The sequence below is a fragment of the Mustela putorius genome, unplaced genomic scaffold (genome assembly GCF_011764305.1).
Source record: "Mustela putorius furo isolate JIRA1106 unplaced genomic scaffold, ASM1176430v1.1 tig00003863_pilon_pilon_pilon, whole genome shotgun sequence".
Classification (NCBI taxonomy): domain Eukaryota; kingdom Metazoa; phylum Chordata; class Mammalia; order Carnivora; family Mustelidae; genus Mustela; species Mustela putorius.
Window position 1 is genome coordinate 8,644,226 of NW_025422015.1, and position 27,620 is coordinate 8,671,845.

Below are 27,620 nucleotides of genomic sequence, written 5' to 3' on the forward strand. Positions count from 1 at the left end.
CTGTACTGGTCTCTGTTGTCAATTTTATTGACAGAAAAATGAGTCATTAAAAAAGGACATCTGAAATTATAGACCTAATTTAGTTCCTGTCTATTAACCTGCAATTCAATAAAGCCTGAGAGCCGTTTTCATGCACCTGAAGTAGCTGAAAGTAACTGGTTTAAAAATCTGTTTAGTCTAGTCCCAGGAAAACTCAAAGATCTGCTGATTTCTCTCCTTTTCTCTAAAACACAGCATCTGCAAGGCTGGAAGACAGTCATCCCTCTACAAGATGCTGATAGCATTTCACAACCTGCTCAACCACTTTCTTTCGGCCCAATTTTGGAAGAAGAAATAACTTAGAGCTGTTTGTTTCCTGACTTGGGAACTTGATTTGAACCTTTGAAATCGTTTATTGAAATCTTTGATTTTTTTTTAACTAATGATACCACTGTAGGAAAAGGAGATTTGCTTATGAAATTCACCAATTTGGTTCTGGTTATCTGTGTCTTGCCATCACAAGTATCATTGGTGAGATCACTATTGAGCATGGAAATAATTTGGGGAAATAAAATAGAGAGGTTTATAAAAAATCTAAATGCCTATAAATTCTAAAGTAACTATATGGAATATTTTAGCCTTTAAACCATTTGTTATTTTAAGAGTATATCTTCCAACATTTTTAGGTTTAAAAGCTAAAATCAAATTGAGAAGATGAAAAAAAATATTCTGTGATTCTGTCTTTTCATGGATTTATACAAATATATTTTTTAAAAATAAGAAACCACTCAAGTAATGCAGAATTATGCTCCGAGTTTATGCTGTACAGTCCCAAGACTGTTATCAGAGGACAGTGTTTTTCTCCATATTGGTGTCCTTACATACAGAATATGTGTACAAACAAATGGACCATATTTAATAGTCTGGTGACTGTACAAACTGAATTTATGGTTTTCCTTTATGCAAATCTAGAAAATATAATGGGAAAAAGATATTATTAAAAATAGCAACAAAAATTAAAAACCCATAGCAAAGACCTTAAAAGAAGGGTCTATCCATATAGAAAAAACTACTAAAGTTCATTGAGAGTCACACAGATGGATGTGAATAAATATCTTCCAAATGGAAAAAAAACAAAATATTGTGTGATGTCAATGCTTTCCAAAGTGATGTTTATATTTAATTCAATTCTTTTCAAACGTGAATTTTTGAGAAACATTCTAAAGTTCATTTGGAAGGATAAAGAGCTGAGACTCACCATTTTTGAAAGAAAATCTTAAGTTGAAACTTGCATTGCCAGAGATTTGAACATATTAAAAAGCTATGGAATGTGGAATGGGTCGTGTTGGTGTCAGGACAGGTACACAAATGAACAAAACAGTAGAAACACCAGAAAAAGACCCATGTATACATGTTTTTAGCATACAATGAAAATGACATTTCAAATGGGTGAGGAAAGAATGAATTACTCAATAACTTGGATGATTGATTAATTATTTTTTTATAAAGTCATGTCTTATAGCAGAAGTGCCAGTGGTATGCCAATAGTGGGTTGTAGATGAGCTGGGATGCCATCTTTGTAGAGACAGGAGTGGCTAATAAATTCTGTGAACAACCTCATTTGTTTACTCCAAAGTATCATAAAATAATCATTTTCTATGTGTACTTTCTATGATATGAATATGGGAGCAAGCACTGTGTTTTACTGTATACCAAAATATGTTCAAAGTGGATTTAAGAACTAAATGCAGATAAAACTGTAAAAGCACCACTACAAAATATGAACAAATGTCTTGGGTTCAGAAAGACCTTTAAAGGAATAAAACAGAAAGGGGAAATTATAAGGGAAAATAAATGAGATTTGATGAGATATCATGAGAATTTCTGCACTTGAACAGTATGAGATGAACAGAATTTAAGGGCAAGTGATCAACAGAGGAGAAATGTTTCAACCTGTGTTGAACAAGTGGAAAACTCCTACCAACTGAGAAGGAAAATATAGTCATCTATATATCGTAAAAAGAAAAAGGCATGAACAAGCAATTCACACAGGTTATTTTTTAAAAAACATCAACCTTATGAAAAAAATGTTAAATATCATTAATATAGAAATGCAAACTGAAACAATAACAGGACCTCTTTTCACGTATCAAATGGGTAGACATGAAGGATATATAATTCCTAGGGTTGATTAGGGTGTGGGACAGCAAGCATTTTCATACTGAGAAGTAAGTAAATTGAAATAAACTTTTAAAGGGCAATTTGAAAATAGATTTCCTAAGCCTTTAAAATGTCTATACACTTGGACCTACTAGTTTTAGGGGTCTATCAGAAGTAAATAAAGATGGAGTTCAATCAGCATAATTCATAAAAAGGTCAACTTAAAGAAGTCTAAAGTTTCTTTGAGTAGGGGATTATATAAATTATGTTATATATTTACTGTAGACTTATATTTAGTCATTGAAAGTGTTAATAGAAAATGCTTACTGGTAAGAGAATATATTCACAATATAGAGCCAAAAAATAAAATGTAAGATGTCAGAGTGTGACACTATTTTTGTAAAATAATATTTAAACAAATGAAAAAGAATAGTAAATAGCAAAAAGTGAAGGATTATATATCAGTGCTGGATTACAGACAATGAATGCTTCTCTGTGATTTTTCAGCTTCTTAAGTTACCTGCACAGAACATTTGTTCCTTTTGTAACTATTTTTGAAAGGTAGATATTATTAAAAAACAAAAAAATTTAAAAGTTTATTTCATTTTAGCTATGTTTATGTCAGCATGCTTTAAATGATGATTCAAACTTCACCACATATCAGAGCTACCATCATCAGAAGAATCAGTCTTCTGATGTTTGACTTGTCATCTTCATAGGAAATTGGCCCATCTTAAAAGATGAGGTGATGATGGAAATATGTAGTGGGGCTGGAGCACTGGCCAAGACTCTCCTAGCTTTGCTATCCATCCCACAGAGATGGCATCACCTACATAAGTACCTTGTACACAGTCAATAAATATTTGATGCTTATTTTGAAAATTCCTACTCTTACTCACTTACATTGCAGAAACTTTGCATCATTGATTCTGACAAAAATAGTAATCAAAAATTTAAGATTATCATTTAAACTACCCAAAACTTTGTGTTTATATAATGTTATAGTCTGAGCTCATATACTAGTTAAGAAATAGATTTGACTTTTAAGACTGTATAAAGCTCAAGGTTGGGGTCCCTGGGTGGCTCAGTGGGTTAAGCCGCTGCCTTCGGCGAGTCATGATCTCTGGGTCCTGGGATCGAGCCCCACATCGGGCTCTCTCAGCAGGGAGCCTGCTTCCTCCTCTCTCTCTCTCTGCCTGCCTCTCTGCCTACTTGTGATCTCTCTCTGTCAAATAAATAATAAAATCTTTAAAAAAAATAAATAAAGCTCAAGGTTATGTATACAAAAGGACTCTGTAACCTGTTTTAATGACACTCTTCGAGGTGTGGTGTTGGCTTTATGTGTTCATAAGTTTGGGAAACTCACAAATTTAATAACCTACTGTGATGTGTTTATTTTTATCAGCTATAGAACATTGAAACTTAACGTTTGTGTGGATATACTACATTGACAATGTGTGTAGTTATATCAAGTTTTTAAAAGCAGAGGGAAATAATTTGGATCAAGAGAAGTTGGGGGCCTCATATGTGGAATTTAAGAAAGAAAACAGATGAACATATGGGAAGGGGGAAAATGAAAAAAAAAAAAAAAAAGAGGAAAAGAAGCCATAGTGACTCTTAATGATAGAGAATAAACTGATGGTTGATGAAGGAAGGGAAGTGGGGGATGGGCCAGCTGGAAGATGGGCATTAAGGAGAGCGTCCGTGATGAGGACTGGGTGTTGTCTGTCAGTGATCAGTCCGTGCATTCTACTCTGCAAACCCACACTGCACTGCACGTTAACTCGCAAAATTTAAATACAAATAAATAAATATAAATAAAAAGAGAGGGTGGGGCAAGCACTGTAAATGTCTTAAATATTTAGTTGTATTTAAATATGCCTTATAACTGGGACGCCTGGGTGGCTCAGGTGGTTAAGCGGCTGCCTTCCGCTCAGGTCATGATCCCAGGGTCCTGGGATCGAGTCCCACATCAGGCTCCTTGCTTGGCAGGGAGCCTGCTTCTCCCTCTTGCCTTTGCCTGCCACTCTGTCTGCTTGTGCTCGCTCTAGCTCCCCTCTCTCTGACAAATAAATAAATAAAATCTTTAAATAAATAAATAAAAAAATATGCCTTATAACTTAAGATATTAGGTTGGGTAAAATTGTTCAAAGATGATGTGCAATTTGTAGCCTCTTTTCATCAGTTCTGGGAAACTTCTAATGACTTGCGATGTCTTTTTACTTCAGAGGCCCATCCACGCTCTCAGTGAGTTTGTGGCTGAACTTGAGCCCAGAATGACCACGTGAAAGAAAAGCCCTCTTGACGAAAGTCCAGGAGACACCTTGATGGATAATGTGTAGTGTTTCACAGGGTTTCGAAGCAACATCAATTTGGCCATAATATGTTTCTATGGTTTCCACATTTATCACTCTCTACCTTGGTAATGAGCACCAATAAAATATGGCCTGAGCAGATTATAGCAAGAGAAAAATCTGGAAAAACAAAAAACAAAACAAAACATTTTTTTTTTTTTTTTTTTATGTTTCTTCTCTTGTAAAACACTCAGAGGACTCCTCTTGCTAAGGCCACCCTGTATTTTATTGTACGGAGCAGTATGAGGTCATTGGTTCTCAGTATTACGGGAGGCTTCTACGCTGCAATCACAGAAGGATTGTGTGCCTTACCCATGTCCTTAGAAAAGATATCTGCCTGGAAACTAGAGAAAAAAAAAAAGGCTGGAGAGTGGTATAAACAGGAAACCACCCAGTGTTGCCAGTGTCTATAAAATGCATGAAATGCACCTGCATCTTTTATGGATCAGTAACAGATGGAGCTGTCAGGCAATGGTTAAAAAAATAAAATAAAATAAATTTTAAAAAAGTAATATAAGTGGTCCTCCAGAGCTGTTTGAAGAAGCAAGACATGGTGCTTTCAACTTTTAGCTCCTTAGTGTTGGGTTAGGTGATAGAACAAATGGGAGCATTTTTTCAAGTCTGATGATTTATAGATCACTCAGCCATACAGAGGTCCTTCTGTGGAAGATGCAACATCTATTCATGTTCTCTGTGCCATGTGTGTGGCTTCTTCAATGATCAGAATTCCCAGTCTGTATTTCCTTTTAGTAAAAACTGCACCATGTGTAGGAAGAATCAGCTTGCTCCCTATTGTACTAAATTCCATATGACCCTCTCTTCCTCTGCTCTCCAGCACCTGGCTTGAATAGCTGCTGCCTTTCAGCCTCCTCTGTTGGGTGAAAGGGTTTACCAATGAGCTGTTTGGTGCCTTTCCTGGTGGAAGAAAGTGGCACGAAGGACCTTGTACCTCTGGCATTTGTCAGAGCGGTACCAGCAAGCCGGGAGTCCCTGCTTCTCTGTGGGGCAGAGGCACCTGACAATAGGTATCTTTGTTGTGTGGCTTCTGCTGGCTGTTGATGCCTCAGTCATGCACAGAAAATCCAGGGCAAAAAGTCATAGGGCCCTGTTTATCCTCTAGTGACTATGGTTGACAACTCTGGAAACCAAGTTTGTTTTCTTTTTTTTTTTTTTTTTCTCCAAAGAAAATGAGAGAGAGAGAGAGAGAGAAGATAACTAAGGTTCAAGGCTAACTTAACAGAGGTTATATAGTGATCATGATTAGTCCTATTCATTTTCATATTCAGATATCTTAGAGACCAAAGTTTGAGTCCTGGAATAGAGAAACAGTCTTATTTTGAAATTCCAAAAATGCTTATGTCCAGATAGGGCGTTCTAGTCATAGCCAAGATATCTATTCTGTCACTTGGGATCTGTGTTGCTGCCCTGAGCCATGGACTTGACAACTTTCTATTACAGTTTCCTTGTCTGGAAAACTGAGATAATGATGTGTATTGAGAAGCTTAGATGAAATAATGCATCCAATACTGTGGCATATGATAAAAATTCAATAAATGTCATTTATCAGTATTATGATTTTAGGAAAACAGCCTAATTTTTTTCTAATTACTACACATTTCCTGGCTGTTCTATGCATAGACTGCTTTTGTTCAGAAAACAAAAATAACCTTCAAAAAGTGCTTTTATTTCTCCAGGGGCTATTAAAATGTCTAGTCCTATTATAAAGACTTTTACTTTCTGCCCAACAGACATGCTCAGAAATGGAAAGGATCTGTGGCTGTTGGGGCTATAGGTTTAATGACATCAGATATATAACAACTACCACTTTAGGCAAGTCAAGAAATACCCTCTGTCCTGCCTAACCATATGGCAAGCCAAAATCAAGCAAGTTACATAGCTAAGAAATGATTTTTGGGCTCTTGGATCTGTTTTCATTAATTCTTTATCAATGACATACTGAGTACTTGTTGACTTCTATAAGTGAAGTGTTGTAGGCTAGCTGCTTTGGGACTGTATAAACATAAGACACAGTCTGGTGACCACAGGAGTAGATGCATAGTAGAAAAATTTACATGCAAAAAAATAGCTACAATAAAAGTAAGTGTGGAAACTCTTATCAGAGTGATTTTTTTTTCCCATAAAAATGTTTGGGGCGCCTGGGTGGCTCAGTGGGTTAAGCCGCTGCCTTCGGCTCAGGTCATGATCTCAGGGTCCTGGGATTGAGTCCCGCATCGGGCTCTCTGCTCAGCAGGGAGCCTGCTTCCCTCTCTCTCTCTCTGCCTGCCTCTCCATCTACTTGTGATTTCTCTCTGTCAAATAAATAAATAAAATCTTTAAAAAAAAATGTTTGGATTTTGTTGGATATTTATTCATGGAAGAAAACAGCATTCAAGAAGTGAGCAAATGGCATAAACAAAGAAGTAAAGATTCTAAAAGTGATTACTGTGATACCAGAAGATGACTAATTTACATTTTATACAGTGTGCTGAGATATCTATCTATCTATATATCTATCTAGACATATGATCAAATGGATATTAGAGAATGTCTCATACTTCCCTATCAGGAATAAAAGGCTTTCTAGTCTGGGGTGGCCTATAGCTATGGTGTCTGGTGGCAGGTGACTAAGTGAATGTAAGTCTGGTCTGGTCAGCTTTTGGGATTTATTGCCTCAAAACCATCCCATGAAGTAGGTAGTGAAGATGTTGTTATGTCCACTCTATAGGAACCAGAGGGACTTGGTGAGTCATTTTCAGAGGTCGGAGTGTCCAAACCTTGCTTGCCTGACTTTCAGTGTGCTTCAGTCTCAAATCCACATTCTCCCCCTGTGGCTGTAATACCTCAAGTTGCTAATTTTACAGTAGAAGGCAAAACCTTTATGTCCAGAGATCTGTAAAAAGGTCCAGAGAGCTGTAAAAGGTTAAAGTAAGTGACAACAAGTCCACTTGAACTACTTGAACTGCATGTAAATTGTAGAAATGCTAAAGACTATAATTGTGTGATATTTATTTTTGAGAAGCTATACGAGTGGTTCTAGAGGACATGGGAGAGTCCAAGAACCTGAGCATTCAGAATTCATAGGTCATAGAACTTCAGAAGTGGGAGAAGCTTTGAAAACATCTAATTTCTTTATTTTACTAATGACGAAGCCTTAGAGAGGTCAAGTGAATTGCCAAAATCATATGGAGAGTGGAGTAGGGCCACAGCTAGGTCTCTTTTCTCTTAATCTACTTGTTATCAGTCAGGATTCTCCAGAGAAACAGAATGAGTAGAAGACACACACACACACACACACACACACACACACACTATATGTGTATATATATCTATATATATTTATATGTAGGATATAAATATTTACATATAAATATATACAGGAATGTATTTATTATGAGAATTGACTCACATGTTTATGCAGTCTGAGAACTTCCACAATCTGCCATCTGCAAGCTAGAGATTCAGGAAAGCCAATGGTGTGATCTAATCCAAGCATAAGTTCAAAGGCCTGGGCACCAAGGAAGCCAATGGTACAAATCCAAGTCCAAAGACTAGAGAAGATGAGATGAGATGACCCCACTTGAGCAGGGAGACAGACAGAAACGAAAAAGGTGGCAAATTCTTCCTTCCTCCGCCTTTTGTTCTGTTCAGGCCTTTAACAGTTTGGAGGTGCCCACCCACATTTGGGAGAGCATTAGATTTACCATGTCCCCCAACTTAAAACACTGAACTCACCTAGAAACACCCTTGCAGACACACACAAAGCTAATGTTAAATCTGGGAACCTTGTAGCCAGTCAACAGATAATATTAACCAACACACCACTTCTGATAGAGAATGAAAACCTATATTCTTCATCTTTTAGAGAAAATATTAAAAGTGGCAACATATGAAATGGGAAAAGAGTGAATGGATTAGGGAACAGAGGAGGGTGAGCTGAGGATAGCTGTGTGTGAACAGAGGGGAAGTTGTTCTATAAATAAATCCTGGGACATTTGCCACAGCTGGTACACAAATGTGAAATTATAAAGTGTCCTGACTCCCCTTGGAAACACTGTCTTCAATTTTACCATGTTCAGTTTTACCATGTCCCTCTCCAGATGAGGAAGTTTTAGAAAAAGTTTAAGTGGTTTTGAATATGTCTGAATTTTCAACCCATAGTGACTGAGAAATCATCAAATCTTATTAGCTTCAAATGGAATTGGTTGAATCAAGTTTTCTACAGAAGACAAATTAGGGGGTTCAGAGTCATACATTAAAAATTAGTTTTAGAAAATAAAGTCTCAGCAGCACCTGAGAACATTATGGTAAAAGTACATATTTATAAACTTCCAGGTGAAAAAAAATCTTGTGATTAAAAAAAAACAAAAAAACAAAAAAACAAAACTTTTAAAACTTCTGTTCTATTAAAGAGGATTGAAAATTCCTAGTCTGTCCCTACAGAGAGATGTAACAATTTGCCCAACGTCACAAAAAATAACTAGGGCTAGTGGAAAGACATGACCTGGGAATATTTCTATCCCTCACTTTTAGAACTTGTGCAAAACAAAGGAATTCCAGATATTACTAGGTGTTGAGTGGGGGGGGGGATCCTTTTGTAAGCACACACCATCTTCTTTGTGGGAGGTACCTTGGGGCAGATATTCTTGGTTCTGCCCAGGGTGACCTGAAGCCCCTCTTGGTGATGCCTGTGTAGGTTGGAGAGACATTTACTATCCTGGGGGAAGAACAGACCAAGACCTCCAACAGTTTGAGAAAGGCTGCCCTTTCTAAATCAGAGAAAGTATATCGGTTTGCATAAGAATCCCTGGGGTTTTAGAAAAGGAAAGGAGGTGAGATGGGTTAAACTGCCCTGGTTACTCAGGTACAACAAAAAGGCCTTGAGCCTTAGGCAAGAAGAATCAATTCAGATTATGCAGATCTGGTCACCCACAGTAGAGCCTGGTGTCCACTTTGTTAGTGTGTTTGCCAGATTTTGTATTTTTCCCTCTCTTTGACCCACCACCTGTCCTTCTTTGGATTTTCACCCAATAATTATTTCATGTATAAATAAAGGCATTTTTACTTAAAAGCAAAACAAAACAAAACAAAAAAAACCAACATTCTCGAATGAGTAAGCACGTAGTGTTCTTGTTTAAGTTGGTAAGAGGGAACCTGATTAAAATGAGCAGATATTTTTCTAATAAAAATGTTGGGCTTCAAAAATTAATTGAGAGGGAATAGGAATTTAAAAAGGAATATAATCTTAAACAGCAAGCTGAAAAAAAGTGACTCATCCTGGCTACACGTGAATATCATCATCTCAACTAATCTGTAGATAATTCTCGTTCTAAAATTCTGTAATCCAGTATTTTAAAGAGCTCATGGACTTTAAATGTGTTGGTGGATGCTATGCTGAAATGGACAGGCATGGGAAGAATACATTAGAAAAAGTGAAAGAAGAAACAGTGAATCTTCAGAGAGCAACCTTTATTATAATTATTTAATGAACACCTAATTTTGAATGAAAATATAATATACTTAAACTGATGTTTTACCTTAGTGGGCATTTTCTCCATTTTACTGATAAGATAATGCCATTTAAAGTACAGTTAAGTAAGCAAAATAATTTCTTGCACATGTATTCTCCTTAAATTTTGAAGGACCACCATATTTTCACCCGATGTGGCACATTAACAGCACATATTCAAGGTTTGCTACAAAACAAATAGGATCTTGTAATAATTAAAGTACAGTTAAAAAAATAATATATAAGAAGATTACTTATGCTCTTGAGATAGCCTGCCAGTGACTGGCATTATATCTGTACTTATTTGGTTATTTCCATTATTAATTTTGCTGCTGGCAAGTTGGTTTTCTCCACTTCTCTACCAAGCCTCTGCTCAACACTTCTCAGAGGCGCCATATAAGTTAGATAACTGAAAAGGTTCCTGATAGCTTTACTCTGTTCTTCCTTACACAACTATTTTTTGGTACCCATAATTTATAAATGAGTATGTGGAAGTGAATGAAACCCCATTCAAAACCCTGCTTATGGAAATAAACTTGAAATATGGAATTTATAATGCATGTTGCTAAACTAAAACACTCTGCAAACCAGCAAAGGACTTGAGCTTCTCATTGAATAACTCCATTTCACTTCCACTGCCCTTCTTGTGCCGAAGGCCGAGAGCAACCTTTCTGGTGCAGGTCAACAATGCTGAGTAACACATACGCCCTAGTGGTCCTTCTTCTAGAGGTGTTGAAGCTGCAACACAGAACACACCTAATTCTGATGTCCAAACCAAATTACTCACGAAACTCCAGCTATAGTTCTTCTGTGTTCTTCATGGCCTGTCCCATATAATTTAGTTTAACACATAAATTTATATTTGAAGATTTAGGGACATATGGCCTAACTCCTTGGAGGGCTGATGACTGGTACAATTGAAGCAGGTACTGACCTTGTTGTAGAATACAGGATTTGGAGTGAAAAGCAAGCCCCAGCTTTTCCTTTTGTAACTGTTATTTCTCCATATATTGACTGTTTCTTGGGCCAATCATGGACCTCTGAAGGTCAGCTTCATCCCCTGGTCAACCTTAGTACTGTATTGCTGAATAATATAACAAGGAAATATATTACTAGTTCGCATACAGTTTGTTATGTGCATTTATACTACATCATTTCAAATGAACAACGGAAACTGATCTACTCTTCCTAGGAACTGGATTTCTGCAGTTATCAGAGGTGCTCCCATGCCTGTTTTCTGGGAAGAGCTCAGGGATATGGGAGTTCAGTCTCTGGAGCACAGTCAGAGTCTTAGGCTCCTTCCCACAAATACATACAGTCTAAGGGGGAAAGGCCAAGGATTTTGGAGAGGTGTAGAGTCAAGAATAGAGTCACCGGTCCAGTCCTTGGATCTGTGCCAGCCCTCCACTCCTAAGTAAATGTGGGATAATGTATTGTACTCTTCACAGGCAAAGCAGATCATGGAAATTATTTTATGAAAAGTACCTGGGAATTTTGCCAAGCTCATTTTGGTTCATTATACCATCTATTATTAATACATTATCACATAATGATCACTTGGTCTGATTTTTTTACCCCATGCATACAGTGGTTGTTTTCCCCTTTTCTGTGCATGCAGACAATATAACTGAATCATAGTCCATGCTCAATTTTAAAATTTGATCATATGAATATTGGCAGAGAGAATCATCCTGGTGCATGCAGTTCTTCTGAGAATTCTTAACTTATTTTGTCACAAGGCTCACTTTTTCAGAAGGTAGAGAAAAGAAAAATAAAATTGCTATGATGGACTGAAGTCAGAGCAACTGGGAATAAAATGTGAAGTGAAGGGAAATGGTAAAGGATGTTGGGAGACAGTGACCATGTCATCTTAGTTTTCATAATAAACGTGGAGGGAAATACAGAGAAAACACAATACACAGGATTTTAAGTGATCAGAAAGAAAATATAGGAACAATTCCATGACTGAAGATTTTAAAAAGTAAAGACAGCTCAAAAAGGAATGAGATTCTCAAAATATTGTAGTGATACAATCTTGGAAGACCTTGATAATATGGCAGTTTATTAAACTACTGCAATAGAAAAGGGCTCACTAACTACTTCCAAAAGTGGTTAGATTAGAAAAAGGAAGGGCTAATGCATAAAGAAGAATCAATTTTTACAGACCCATATAGGGACTGGAGTATGGCCCTATTTTATTCATCTGCTCAACTCCAATAGCCACTGTAATACGAGAGTCACCACATTTCTCTCATTACTCCATTTAGAGAAATTTTATCCCAAGTTCTTATAAGTGACTGATGAGATTCCGGCATCACCGTTGATGGGATGACACATAAAGAATGAGAGAGGTGTCAAAAGGTGCAAAAATACTGTGGCAGAGACATCTGGTTGCCTATCCCAATAGCTAGTCTCCTTTTCTTCTTTAGTAACAGAACTGCAGCGACCTATACAGAACTAACTAAACTGATTTCATTCGGAGGCAATATTTTCAGTGAACCATATGCATTTCTCAGCCTCTCTTCCAGCTTCCTATGGCCATGTGACAGTATTCTGGTCAACGAAATATAAGGACAGGTGTCAATACGATTTCTGGGTTGACCAAGATCCCTGAGTTGGAAAGAGTGGCTCTTTTGTCTCTTCACTGTTCTGATTACTGTCACCCTGTAGTGAAGCCATCTTGGACCACACCAGAGTCTGAAGGATGGAAGTTAAATGCTGAGAATAGTGAAGGTGGCTATTAAAACCTGGATTCTTCATGGGTCCGTGGAATGTCTGCCTCTGAACTGTCCACCCTGGATATTTCAGGAAAAAAAACAAAAACAAAAACATGTCTAGTTAAATGAGATTAATGTTAGTTAATCTAGTTAAATGAGATTATGTTATTAATGGAGAATCATGCAGCTGAACCTAATCCTAACTGAAAAAATTTCCAGAAACTATGAATGGGTTTCAAGGACTAAAGACAACTGCATGTAAATCCTGGGAAAAACCCTTAGGAAGAATTTTAAGTCACCTTGAAAATATTTAGGGAAGGAAATAGCGAGCTTTAGAAGATAAGACAAATTCAAAAAGAATAGTTATTGCCAAATTACCGTCATTTATTTGGAGCTTGTTATCAGATCAGTAGCTTTATCTTATAGCAAATGCTTGAGAAAGATCTAGTACTCTCCAGGTATTGTTATGAAGTGATGGGACAAGATAGAGCCCAAGCAGCCTAAGTTCAGAGGTCACCCTAATGAGTACACTACACTGTCCTTTAGAGGAAAGATGTAGACGATGGTATTATAATTTCAAGTGCCACTGGATATAATCTCATGATAGATGGAAAAATGTGAGATGTGTGTTTAGATAAATCCAAGATGGTCAACCAACGTCAGCCTGGAATTCTCCTGATACTTGTCAAGGTGTTTTATTCAATCCACTCCTGTTTAGAAATTTATTAATGGCTGCAGACACAGAAGATATGTTTCTCAAATGTGTGTGACAAAAAGTAAGTTTAGCCTGAAAAAAGAGAAGATCCATGGAAACATGGGAGTTCTCATCAAATATTCCATAATTTTAGATCTTTAGCAACCTCCAACACATCAGTTTAACAGCCTTACCGAAGGCAAGAAGGCAAAGTAGTATAAGACCTATGGAAATATTTTGTAATACTGCAAGAGTTGACAATATTTTGAGAAATTACATGTACACTTATACTTTGATCCAGAAATTCCATTTCTAGTATATCACTACACAGATATACCCATGAAAATGAAAAACACAACAAAAGAGTACAAATTCACAAAGCTACCAATTGTATACTAATCCCATATAATCTAGTTTCCTTAACAAAATTGTAAGGAAAAAATTAAAATAAAATTGACAAGGGGCCCCTATAGATTAAAATAGACTTAATTGAAATGATAGGCCCTTATTTGCATCTTGACTGAAGCAAAGAGGGACAGAGGGCAAGGTGGGGAGTTGTACATGTTGGAGAAATATGAACATCTCCTTGTATAGTTAAAATATATAGGAATTTTTTTTTTAATTTGGGAGAAGATAATGGTTTGGGGTTGTTACAAAGTCAGAGTCCTTAGGTCTTAGAAAACTGAATTGTTATGGATGATATGATATGGTATCTGGTATTTGCTTCAAGAAAAACCTAGGGAGGAGGTACGTTGGATGAGGATGAGCATCTTTTTACCACTTCCCACCTTCCTCTGGGCCTCCTCACAGCCTCCACTGCTCAACAGCACTTGCTATCCTGAGTAGAGCCATTTAGTGGCAAAGCTGGTCATGTGTGGACAACCACATCCTCTCACCAAGGAAGGATGGATGGAGGTCTTGTGAAATAAGATTAATCACAGGTGGATATGTTTACAGTTGGATTCTAACTATCAGGAGTTTCCATTATCCTATCACATCAATTTCTGTATATGTTTGAAATTCTGCATTATAAAAAGTAATAGTTAAACCCTATCTCTGTTTAAACTAAAATACTTCAATGTATTAACAATTTTTTTCCACTTGAAATGTAGAGACACAGATCTTTAAAAAGAAACTCACCAATGACATCCTCAGGGAAATACTGAATTTAAACTAAGGGTATTCATTTCTAGCAGAGCTAAGAATCAAATATGGACTCCAGAAACTTACTCCCATGCCCAGTGTATTTTGTGGCTGACTTTCAGTTAGGGGGCACGGAGGTCCAAGGCAATGCACTGTTTTCTGGGTTGCTGGTGGGGAGCCAATCAACCAAAGTCATACAAAAATATATCTTGCTCAAACAACACAAATGTTTCCTACAACTGAGGTTCCTGGGCAGCACAATGGGTTTTCCTCTAGGTTCTGGACAGCCCCAGCCTGGGTGAATACCTACGTGGGTAGAGACTTGAGGGCCCCCTATAAGGATGCTGTAAAGAGAATTCCTGTATCATCTCCGAGGCTGAACTTGGTGACCTTGAAGTTCCCTTTCTAGTTGATGATGCCATAATTCTGTAATGAGACGATCCTTCTTGTTTTGACACATAACTCATAACTCTTGCTGGAGGGCCAGCATGAGCAAGGGCAGCATTAGTACCTGACTTGAAAGAAAAACATTTGATTTTCAGAAACAAACTGATACAGTCCTTCAACAAGCAACAAACCTGAAGACTCAACTTATTAATGCAAATAATGCAGTTGTAGTAGTTTGGCTTTTAATACATATACTGAATTCCTTGAAAGTGCTTAGAAATAGAACACAGAGAGTAAAGGAAGTCGTGCCCTGCTCCATGTCCTGAGATGAGTCTGAGACCTCCAGCCTCTGTTTTCCCTCTGCTGAGAGCTGCCCATGACCCACCACCCTTAAGCAGTCTTTCCTGCGAAGAAACTTGCTCCTAGATGAAGTTCTGAGACCCACCTTGTAGTAGAACCTGTAGAGCTAAGTGTGAGCTAAAAGCAACATGCCACCATTGAAATAAAGCTTTATTTCAACCAGAATGAAAAGATTTATTCGTCTTAAAAAAGAACTCCTAGGGTGCCTGGGTGGCTCAGTCAGTTAAATGTTTGTCTTCAGTTCTGGTCATGATCTCTGGGTCGCAGTTTCGAGCCCTGCATCGAGCAGCCTGCTCCCTGGACAGCCTGCTATTCTCTTGGCCTCTGCTGCTCCCTCTGGCCATCCCCACCTACCCTGGCTCATGTTCTCTAGCTCTCTGTCTCTCAAATATATACATAAAGTCTTTTTTAAAAAAATGAAGAAGAGGATGAGGAGGAGGAAGAAGAAGAAGAATTCCTAGTGTCAACAAATAAATGGTGGGAAGAGCTGACATGGGCCTTCTGAAATGACACAGGATAACCAAACCGTGTATTCTGGAGATTACAGAGAAAAGCTAACCACATGATCACACCAGAATAGGTCAGGGCTCTGCTACCTCAGGCCAAAGGTGGATGCCATCCAGGACCTCGGAGTTAACCTTGCAAGGACAGATCAGGAAGGACGTGCTGCTGGCCTTCCAGAGATCCATGAGGGTGTCCATCCGGCCTCTGTTATGCTATTACCTTCTCTCTCCCTGCTTCCCTCTCTCTCTCTCTCTCTCCCCCTCTCTCTGGTTGTCAGTGACATGACTCTCGGCTCCATCCTACATGGAATATTTCTGATCTAATTCTAATAGCCCCTACATTTCAAGAGATGGATATAAACACCAGATGGATATTACAAGAAAATTGGATTGCTCTGCCATGAGTGAGATATAGAAAGGCCTTTTTGCAACCAAGCAGTAGACAAAATTGTAACAATAAGTTGTGTTCGAAATAAAATGGTTCATAGATCAGAGGTGACACTGCCTTTTGTAAAGCATGAAATTGTTCCTTCTGTTGGATAGAATGAGGATTAAAAAAATAAAAAAGAACACAGAGAGTCTGTTATCTATTGGGTTATGATCTGCCTTAATTCACAAAAATGTACCTATATCTCTATGAATATAGCAATAAGGCTACATATTTAATGTGTTTCCATGCTTCATGCGGAGCAAATCTGATTTGTCCCTGCAGACAAATTATCCTCAGCTCTAGGGTTCTTTAAGGTTGACTTCGGTCACCTGCTAGATTTCCAACGTGAGAGATGAAAGTGTTCTACATCCACTCCTCAATTATGTCTCCTCTTTTACATTCGGGCCGTATGTTAATGTGCCCTTGACATTGTCTTTCAGTTCATTCTTCCCTCTTCCTTAATCATTTCAACACCAAACTCACGATTTCGCTTCTCAAGCCACCTCTGCCAACATTCGTGGTGCCCTGAGAAGTCTATGATCCTCCTGGAACCTTACCATTTAGCACATTAACACCTTGTATCGAAATTTTTACAAACGCATTTTTATCCATCTGGACGCAGTAACTGTATAACTAAACTTTGCATTTCCCTTACAGAGACAAAGAGAACTTGCCCAATGTCTGCTTTGACCCCTTGTGTGGTGGGATAGCTTTGATCTTGGACTCACCCTTTCCACCGTCCCCATCCCCTTAATCCTCCCTACAGGCTAGCAGCTATCAAAGCTACCACAGCGGGAGAGGGCTTTGAAAATGTAATCAGGCTGGGAAGGAGATGAACTTTTAGGAAAACTTGTGAGAAAACTGGCAGGAAGCTAATCTCAGTGCAAAATGTGTGCTCCCACAGGCCAGATGACCACGAGGGACCTGCCCTCCTTGCCAGTCTCCACGCTTTCAAAGGTCTCTGTCCAGAGGCGGATCAAACACCTAGTCACACACCCCAGGGGAAGAGGCAGTGGTGGTAGCAGAAATTGTTATTTATTTTTAGTTTAGTTTTTTTTTTTTTTTTTTTAGTGGGTGATGATCAGGCTATAAAGAGGTCACAGGAAGAGGCACGTCTGGTGAGGAACAGGGGCCTCTCTGTCCAACAGTGGGGCTCACTAAGGCCCTAGGACCACAGATGGCTGGAGGGCAGGTTGGAACAGGTAAGAGAAGTTATTTTCAAATCAGCACAATCTCATGGATTTTGAATGTATTATTCGACATTATTAAAAGTCCTCTAAGGTTGCATATAAGCACTGATCCAGCTAATAGTTAAACCTTCATGTCCCAAAGTAAGTAATGAGTGCTGGGGTTATAATTACGACGAGCACAATCTCAAGGTCTAGCTGAAGTACAGCTTTGGATGACAAAGGATTGAAAAGGAAAGGAGATATTTCTAGAAGAAGGTGCCATAACAGGGCTCTGGGCCAGTTTGTTGAAAACTGATTTTTTAAAAAAGATTTTATTTATTTATTTGACAGAGAGAGAGGTCACAAGGAGGCAGACAGAGATAGAGAGGGGAAGCAGGCTCCGTGCTGAGCAGAGAGCCTGATGCGGACCTCAATCAGAGGACCCTGAGATCATGACCTGATCTGAAGGCAGAGGCTTAACCCACTGAGCCATCCAGGCGTTCTGTTGAAAGCTAATTTACTAAAATTAATTTCATGAATGGCCAATAGCCTGACTCTTTGAGGGCTTTGCTTATAAATTTTAGTTTAGTTCCTACCCCTACCTCTGCCTCTGAGATTGACCCTGCCTCCCAGGCAAAACAGCCTGGCAAACCTCTGAGAGGGGGTAGGAGAAAGCACAGGGCAAGGATAAAACAAATTTTTAAAATGTCCCCAAAGTCTTGCAAATTGATCACTTGGCAGATTGTATTTCAGTAAATTGGTGGCTCTGTACATTGACTTGCCTTCCCCAAAGCAGAACTATCTCCTACTTGTCTCTCTCTTTCCTAGAGGAGAGAGGCTCCTATCCCTTTAACACTCAGTTAAAATAAGAAGGGACAAAATCTGCAAAGACATGCATACCCAACTATGCATGAATGCATACTTGTATGTCCAAACCGGTTATGGGGTTTGAGACACCAGGTGAAGAAGGATTTTTGTAAGGTCATCTCTTCCCCCATGCAACAATCTCACCTTATGGTAGGCCACCGTGGGAGCAAAAATCACCAGAATCTTGTGCTTAGTCTTTCCAGCCATGGTGGGTTATTTATTTATTTATTTATTTATACATTTACTTTAGATTTTATTTACTTAATCAGAGAGAGAGAGAGCGCACAAACAGGGGGAGTGGCAAGCAAAGGGAAAAGCAAGCCCCCCGTTGAGCAGGGAGCCCAATGGAGTTGGGCTGGGAGTCCTGGCTCCATCCCAGGACTCTGGTATTGAGACCTGAGCCAAAGGAGAAGCTCAACTAACTGAGCCCAGCCATCCCACTTGGTGGTTCTTTCAGCTATTAAAGCTGAGTAACCAAATTTAAGCATTATTTAAACCTGGATCCCTATGCACAGTCTCTCTCTGATTTTCTTGGCCATGAATCCTTCTCACTAAAGGTCCTGAGTCTCTATAAATGCCTCAGTCTATGCAAGGGGCTTTGTTTCATCAAGTCTCAGATGTCTTAAATGCCAGTGCCTCCCACTGCATGGCCTTCTTTGGCTGCTGTACACTCTTATCTTTTATTGTTTACATCAGAATCTAGGCCCGTTAAAAAGGTCCTTAAAGAAAATCTGAGTAATTCAAAAGAAAACAGCAGAGGAATACAAATTAGAACAACAACAAAACACTATTTGTAATTTATAAAACTGGCAAAGCATACAAAAAGGAACGATATCGGTGTTGGCTCAGAATTGATGAAAAGACAAATTGGAACCATGTTTTCTGGAAGGGCATTTGCAAACACACAGTATCTTAATATCTGTTGATCTTTAATTTCTCTGGTAGAAATTTTCCTAAGGAAATACAAATGTATATAAAGACTATTATCTATCCCAGTGATGTTTACCATTGTAAAAAAAAAATGGAAATAGATTTAATGTCCATCCTTATGGTATGAACTGAACGTATCATGCTACATTTATATGATAAATGACAAGGCATACTATGCAGGAATTAAAGATTGCCACATATATTAAAGAAGAAAAACAGATTATAAACCAGTATATTTATTATAACACTTTGTAGCATAGCATTTAAAATGTTAGAACAGAAGGCCATCAATTCATACACTAAATTAAATAACAATTATCTCTAGGCTAAAGGATTATGGATGAATTTTATCTTCTTTTATTTTCCAGATCTATACTTGACAAATTTTCCACAGTTAACTTGTCTTCAATGAAGGAAGCTGGGCTTTGACCTCTTTCTTCTTCTTTAAAAAATTATTTCATAATTTTCCTTACGGTATAATTAAGACGGGAAAGGGATAAAACAAACAGTCCTCTTACCCTACCAAAAAGAACTCCATAGTACCTTTGTCTCCTTTTAAACCAGTATTTTCTTTGGAATAGGATATCAGAAAAGATCACCAACACATGTGAGGGAAATTGAAAACAAAACAAAGCCACACACACACACACACACACACACACCCCTTAAACTGTAAAATAGCGGCAAGATGCAACTGATTTCAAAAGAAAAGAATCAAACAATACTCAGTTCCCTGCTTGTTCTCTAAACGTAAGCTTTCTGTTTGATAAGTCCAGTAAATGCGGGAAAGGGTTGGTTTCCTCCCTCCCCCTCTCTCCCTTTCAAAAAACGAGCTGTGTTCGCGAAGCAGCACAGTCTGATGTAAGGCGCTGGTGGGACCCCTCACTGCAGGATGGGGAAGAGAAAAATGCAGAGCTGAAAAAGATCCGCGGTGCCCGTCAAGCACCTAGCTTAGCGAAGGCATTTGGGAGCTGCTTAGGAAAAGGTGCCTAGGATTATTATTTAGTGTAAAAAATTAAAATCAGGACAACAGTTTTTGGAAAACAAGCAGGAGCCCTGAGCTAGGGTCACCCAGTTCACAGTCAGCTGACAGCTGTGTACAGCAGCAAGTCAACCAGAAGAACTACTGAGCCGTTTCCAGGGTTTCACGGAAAGGATGAAGAGTCCTAAGAGCCGGTCTCCCCTCAGGGGAAATGGGCCACTTGGGCCGCAGATGTGCCTCTCAGCCCCGACTTCTGCCTGCGTCAGCACCTGCCGGCGGGGCGGTCCCGGGCCGAGCATGCGCCCTCGGCGTTACATAATCCTCCCGCGCTCTGGTCGTAAGCTCCCCCTGCTGGACAAGCGGGGAAACGGCGCTTTCGCCACCCTCCGCTCCTTGCCCCACGCTTTCACCAGGTGTAGTGGTCTTGTCTCACCACATCACCACCAGAGGGGAATTTTCTGCCCAGGAAGAGAAGCCATGAACCTTAACCTCGCACCATAGAGCATCCACTGGGGCATCAGTCAGTAGAGTCGTTCTTAAGCCTGGGAAGTGGAGCAACCAGGCCTCTGTCTGACAAGGGTAGAGCAGGGACCGGGGTCCGGGGTGGGTACCTTAAGCCTGGGCGGCAGCTTTGCAGCCGTCTCTTGTTTTAACTGTGCGTCAGATCACAGAAGCAGAGGGACCCACAGATTGCAGGGATGTCCTTCGCTTTCTCCCCCCTTACTCCAGTCTAGACGAACTGCGTGCCCATTCTGTAGAATCGCAGTAATCTCCCTTGAAGTGAGAATCATCTAGCAATAAGAGTATCAGAGACATTGGAGGCTTGCTTCTAACTTGGATTTGCAAAGTTTTAAGACCGCTGAGCTTGGGTGAGCTGTGGCAGCACCCACTTTCCCGCAGGGCAGTGCGCTTGCACTTCGGCACGGAGGTATCATTATTGTTCAGCAGAGGAAAAGTTAATGATACTGTCACCTTTCCTTTGCTCAGGATGTGACAGATGTGACAAATCTCCCACCTGAGCCATGGCTCCCTTGTGCCTGGGCTGAGTAGAGATTGAGGGGCTGAGAGCATGGTGCGGGCGAAAAACGCGGGCCCCCAGAGTATTCTGTCAGAATCTTTAAGGGAATCCTTGGCATTTAATTTTGGTCCAAGTTATTTATGATCTTGTCTTCTCATGGTTCTCAATCCTGGCTGCACTTTAGAATCACCTAGGGAGCTTTTAAAAATCGCCGATGTTCAGGCTATGCCCCAGAATAATTAAATCAGAATCTCTGGAGAGAGGAACCAGGGCAACTGTATTTTCTTTTTAAGATTCTGGGTTGACTATGCGGATGGACCAAGGTTTAAAAGCACTACTCTAGTCTTTACTTTCCTATCTTGAAGGACATGACTTAGTACAGAATAGGAACTCAGCAGTGTTTGATGAATGCAACAAGTCAGTGAATGAATAAAAGAATGAAGACTGAATAAAAGAATGAAGACAACATGTGTTGGAGAGGATGTGGAGAAAGGGGAACCCTCTTACACTGTTGGTGGGAATGCTAGTTGGTGCAGCCTCTTTGGAGAACAGTGTGGAGATTCCTCAAGAAATTAAAAATAGATCTTCCCTATGACCCTGCAATTGCACTCCTGGGTATTTACCCCAAAGATACAGATGTTGTGAAAAGAAGGGCCATCTATACCCCAATGTTTATAGCAGCAATGGCCACGGTCGCCAAACTATGGAAAGAACCAAGATGCCCTTCAACGGACCAATGGATAAGGAAAATGTGGTCCATATACACTATGGAGTATTATGCCTCCATCAGAAAGGATGAATACCCAACTTTTATAGCAACATGGGTGGGACTGGAAGAGATTATGCTGAGTGAAATAAGTCAAGCAGAGAGAGTTTCACTTATTTGTGGAGCATAACAAATAGCATGGAAGACATGGTAAGTTAGAGAGGAGAAGGGAGTTGGGGTAAATTGGAAGGGGAAGTGAATCATGAGAGACTATGAACTCTGAAAAACAATCTGAGGGGTTTGAAGTGGCGGGGGGTGTGGCAGGTTGGGGTACCAGGTGGTGGGTATTATAGAGGGCACAGATTGCATGGAGCACTGGGTGTGGTGAAAAAATAATGAATACTGTTGTGCTGAAAATAAATAAATTAATTAAAAAAAAAGAATGAAGACTGTGAAGGGCAAAAACAGGTAAGCTAAATATTGCATATTTATTATTATGCATATTATGCATATGCAATATTATGCATATGCAATATTCTGCATAAATATTGAAAAACCAGAATGCTAAAATATTGCCATTAGCAAATTAACAAATAACAAAGAGTAGGCAAAAAACAAACAAAAAACGCAAACAAACAAACAAACAAACAAAAACTAAGAGTAGGCCAAAAACCAGGGGTGCAAAACTCCAACACAGACATAGGGAGATGGGTCAGTGGGCTAATGTTGATGAGAAAAGACCTCAAAGCAACCCATATTTACTGCTGGCATTCATCTCGTGAAGTCCTCCCTTCCTGCTTGGAGGGTGAGAGACAGAAGACAGCAAAACAAGAAAGAGGAGGAGAGGGGAAGAATTTGAAGTCTCATAACTGATTCAGAAGAGAGGATGGCAGGGCTGCCTTTGTTTCTAGGAGTTGATGTGCCAGAAGAATCTTGCTGAGCCCACAGAGCCTGTGGAATTTGGGGTGCCTGGGGGTGGTTGAAGCGGAGTACCAAGGTGCCATGTGTTGAGCAGGGACAGGATGCAAACCCATCCAAGAGACTCAGGAACAACAATACCTACAGGGGAAGTCTAGGCAAATCCAGTCTGCTGCCCAGACTCGTGGGTGAACTCACTGAGACCAGAAATAGTATCTTTTTCAGACTCTTTCTGGAACGTTTCTCTTTCCCCATATACACCGAAGTGTACTGGCTTCTCAGGTGAGTGTAAACAATAGGAGAACTAAAAGGAAAATGTACGGCAGAATTCAAGTTCGGTGGGTTTGGAAACAGTTAAATTCATACCATGAAGTGTAGCACCAGATGGAGCCCTTCTGGGGCAAGTGTATCACTAGAAAGGAGCCAACTGGTGAAGACATGAACAGAATGAAAATAGGTCTCAGCTTGGACTAGGCTGGCCCTCAGGGATTATATCTCCAGGCTTGAAGCTGACCAATTTTTCATGAACAGCTAAGATTGTTTCCTTTCTCATTTTTTGATTCAATATAGAATTAATAGCACAGAGTTTCTGTCAGTGCTTGAAGCAAAACAATGCTTCTTATTAGTCACTTGAGAATGACCTGCTTCATAATTTAGTGGAATCCATTCTCTTCCCAGCTAACATTTGAAATGTAACTGGTGCATTTAATGCAATGGTATAGTTAGGTAAATCTGGAAGCTCTTAGGTAAAAGTGGAAGGAAAAAAGTTCTTTTTCCATCCTGAGTTGGGGGAAAGGACTTTGGCAGGTCTTGAATACAAGCATATATTCCCTAATTTGACTTTAAAAAGCCTTGCCCAGTCTAATAATTACGTGATTCCAGGCAACTGTTATAATGCAAACTCTGAATGCTCAGACAGTCTGAAGTTCCTCCTTCCTCCAACTTGGGCTTAACAGAGGTTTTGACCAGACCAGACAGAAGGGTGGGAGCAAGGTTGCCTTCTCCCTGAGTCCTCACTACTAGTTGCTGCTTTTTAATTCCTCTGGGATTGGGTCCAGGGGAACAGACGATTGGGGAGTTGTAAAGGGTTAGAGGCTGGGACAGCTGTCATCTAGTGCTGGTGACCCACGGCCATGTTAGTTGTTTGAAGGTATCTCGTGAGATGTCTGTTAATCTTTGGCGGTCCTCTTTCTGGACGCCTTGACCTGAAGTTCTCTACAAATGGGAGGTACCTGTCCCCTGTCATCTGGCAGTCAGCTGTGACTTCCAGCTCGGGCCCTGCAGTCCGGTGCTCAGCCCCTCTCTTGGAGTAATACTTGACTCCAGGCATTCCCTGTGGGTGACTCTTTCCTAGATTATCTCTAGCCAGCTCCCCCCTGGTATTCATACTTCTCTGAAAAACTCAAATCTTTGCCTGTTCATGTGGTTTATTCTCCTATAAGAGGTTTATGCTCATGGCCTCTGATCTTTAGACTTTTCAAGTGTCTCTCTGAATCTAGTCCTTACATTCCTGGACACTCAGGTACAAATCTTTAAAGAGTCTCCTTAAAACCCCTTTCACTTGGGCTTAAGGTAAGGGGCACCCATCCCTCTTCCCATATTAGGAGGATTTAGGGAACATAACTAAATCCAGATAAGTTCTCTGGACTCTTACATCTTAGTCTCTAATAAAATTAGAAGTGAGATCAAGTACCTCACCTTAGAAAATAGAAGTAGTTGGCGCTCGTTGTGGTTTTAAAATATGTTTATAATTTGCATAAAACTCCTCCCTTTTGTGGTTTTAAAATATGTTTATAATTTGTATAAAACTCCACCCTTTGAAAAGTGGGACCTAATTTCCTTGCCCTTAAGTGCAGGCTGGACTTTGTGGCTTGTTTCTAGAAAAAGAATAGAAAGACAGTGAGGATATGAGTCTTCCAAGATGAGATCATAAAAAGGCTTCCTGCTTACTTCTTTTCTTTCTTGTGAAGATACTCATACAACCCCTGAAGAAGTCTATGTGGCAAGAAACTAAGACCTCTGTCACCAGCTTTCTAAGTGAGCCATTTTAACAATGGATCTCCCATCCCCAGTTGAGCTTTCCATGCCACAGCCCTTGCCAAAATCTGGACAGCAAACTTAGGACAGACCCTGAGCTAGAATCATCCTCCTAAATTTCTGATCCATAGAAACTGTAAGGTATTAGAAAAGTTATAGTGGAGTGTGTGGGTGGCTCAGTCAATTAGGCACCTGACTCCTGGTTTCAGCATAGGTTGTGATCTCAGGGTCCTGAGATTGAACCCTGCATTGGGCTCCATGCTGAGTGAGGAGTCTGCTTGAGATTCTCTGCCTCTGCCCCTCCCCCTGCTTGCATATGTGCTCTCTCTCACTCTCTAAAATAAAATAAATAAATAAAATCTTTAAAAAAGAATGAAAAAGTCATAGTTATGCTTTTATTATATGCTTATGTTATATGCATGATCATGGCCTATATAAAATAGTAACTTCATCTTTTGAGAAGTACCAGGGAAAGTCACTTGTGCATGGATAACAGAAGCTGGCAATGCCCTGCCCATATCCCCACAACACTTACCACTCCTCTTAGGTCTACAGCTTTTTTCCTGCAAGCCAAGTGGGAGTCTCTACCAGAGGACTTTGGAACTATGGCCATAGGAACTTGCTCTCCTGAGTTGGGGCCACCAGAACTACTGAAAAGTCTTTGCCTCCAGGAGCAGCTCTCCTCTGATGATGGGAAGAATTGGTTGATAATACCCCAGGAGCCTCTCTGACTGGATGGGGCAGCTTTCAGATGTGCTATTCACAGTAAGGCACAGGCTCCTAGTAGCCACGTGTTCACTGATGCCCCATATTGGCTCCCGTCCCTTCTGGGTCTCACTTTCCCAACCCATTGTGGAGTGGGATCATATCCCACATAAACTGTTTGTATTCAAGTTCTTCCTCAGGATCTGCTTCTGAGGAAACCCGAACTAGATCACCTTCCCTCTGTCCCCACCACCCTACACTTTCTTCCCTTGAGGAAGACAGACTGAGCTGATGGGTGAGTTTGAGAAAAGGATTGGAGAATGGGTGACTCAGCCAAGACTGGGATCTCTCGAAGAGATAAGTCTGTCAGGGTCAGGGTATCCTATTCTCAAGAGGTCTACAGCCTCTGTGCACCCAGTAACATAATATCCAGGGCACACTCTGCCTTTGCAAAGGGGATCTGAAATTTGGGGTTGGTAAGCTTGGGAGGGGTGGTGGGTAGATGTTCTAGGAGATCTGATTGTGGATTGAAATTAACCCATGCTTTCCAATCCTGTTCTCTCTTTCTAATAAACCACTGATTCCTGTCTCTTTTCTCAAGTTTTGGAAGCCAGTAAGGGTAAAGGAGAATGTTCTTTATTTGTACCCTAAAACTTCCACTACTTACAAAAAATAGGAGGTGAAATGTGTAAAATATGAACCTTTTCAAAGGTTTTTTGTTCGTACAAAGAAAATTTAAGAATCTCTAGTAAGCTATCATTTAAGAGTCCATCTCAGATACTCAAGCCCTACAAAAGACTGAGAGAAAAAAACAACATGGCAGGAAAGTAGGTTCATAAACCATACATGCCTACATCTAACACTGTTTAGAGAACTCCAGGATAGGGTTCTGGAATGTCATTGGGATTTTAGCTTCACAGAATGCAGTATCTTTTAGCTTGGTATGAATTTGTTTTTGGCACAGTGGGAAGTCCTTAGTCATAAGCTTCGGGGTATTTTTTAGTCAAGAAGGTGTTTAGCATTTACTTTTTAGCTACTTTTTTCTAAAATTTTATTTTATTTTTTCAGTGTTCCAAGACTCATTGTTTATGCACCACACCCAGTGCTCCATGCAATACGTGCCCTCCTTAATACCCACCACCAGGCTCACCTATCCCCCACACCCCTCCCTTTCCAAAACCCTCAGTTTGTTTCTCAGAGTCCACAGTCTCTCATGATTCGTCTCCCCCACAATTCACTTTTTATTTCCTAATGTCCTCCATGTTATTCCTTTTGCTCCACAAGTAAGTGAAACTATATGATAATTGATTCTCTCTGCTCGACTTATTTCACTTAACATAATCTCTTCCAATTCCATCCATGTTGATAAAAAGTTGGGTATTCATCCTTTCTGATGGAGATGTAATATTCCATTGTATGTATGGACAATATCTTCTTTATCCATTCATCTGTGGAAGGGCATCTTGGCTCTTTCCACAGTTTGGTGATTGTGGCCATTGCTACTATGAACATTGGGGTACATATGGCCCTTCTTTTCACTACATCTGTATCTTTGCTTTAAGCTGAATTCCACTGCACCCCACACATCCTCACTACTCTTCCCTCCCTAGAAATGAATAATTAGGAATGACAGATAAAGTTCTTAAATTTTAATCAAAAGGATGTAGTTCACTCAAAATTTAATTGTTTGTAAGACAAACAGAACAAAAGAAAGAAAGAAAAGAAAGAAAGAAAGAAAGAAAGAAGTGTAGAACAGAGCCACACAGTAGAAACTAGAGCTGAATCTGTGGCTATATGAGCTTCCAGGAACAGAAACAGGCATTTGATTCCATAGGTGATGGAGCGCAGACATACTCAGCAGATGGGAAAGAACCATAGCCAAAGTCAGGGTATAAAATTGGGAGCTAGGTTGGCTTTCTCCCTCCAATAAAAGGAGACTGAGAAACAAGCCTGCTCACTGTCAAGGGCTGTGACTTGTCAAACGTGCATGATGGGAAGAAAGTAGTATTACAACTAGTACCTGAGCCAAGCCACCTGCCATCTCCATGCACAGAC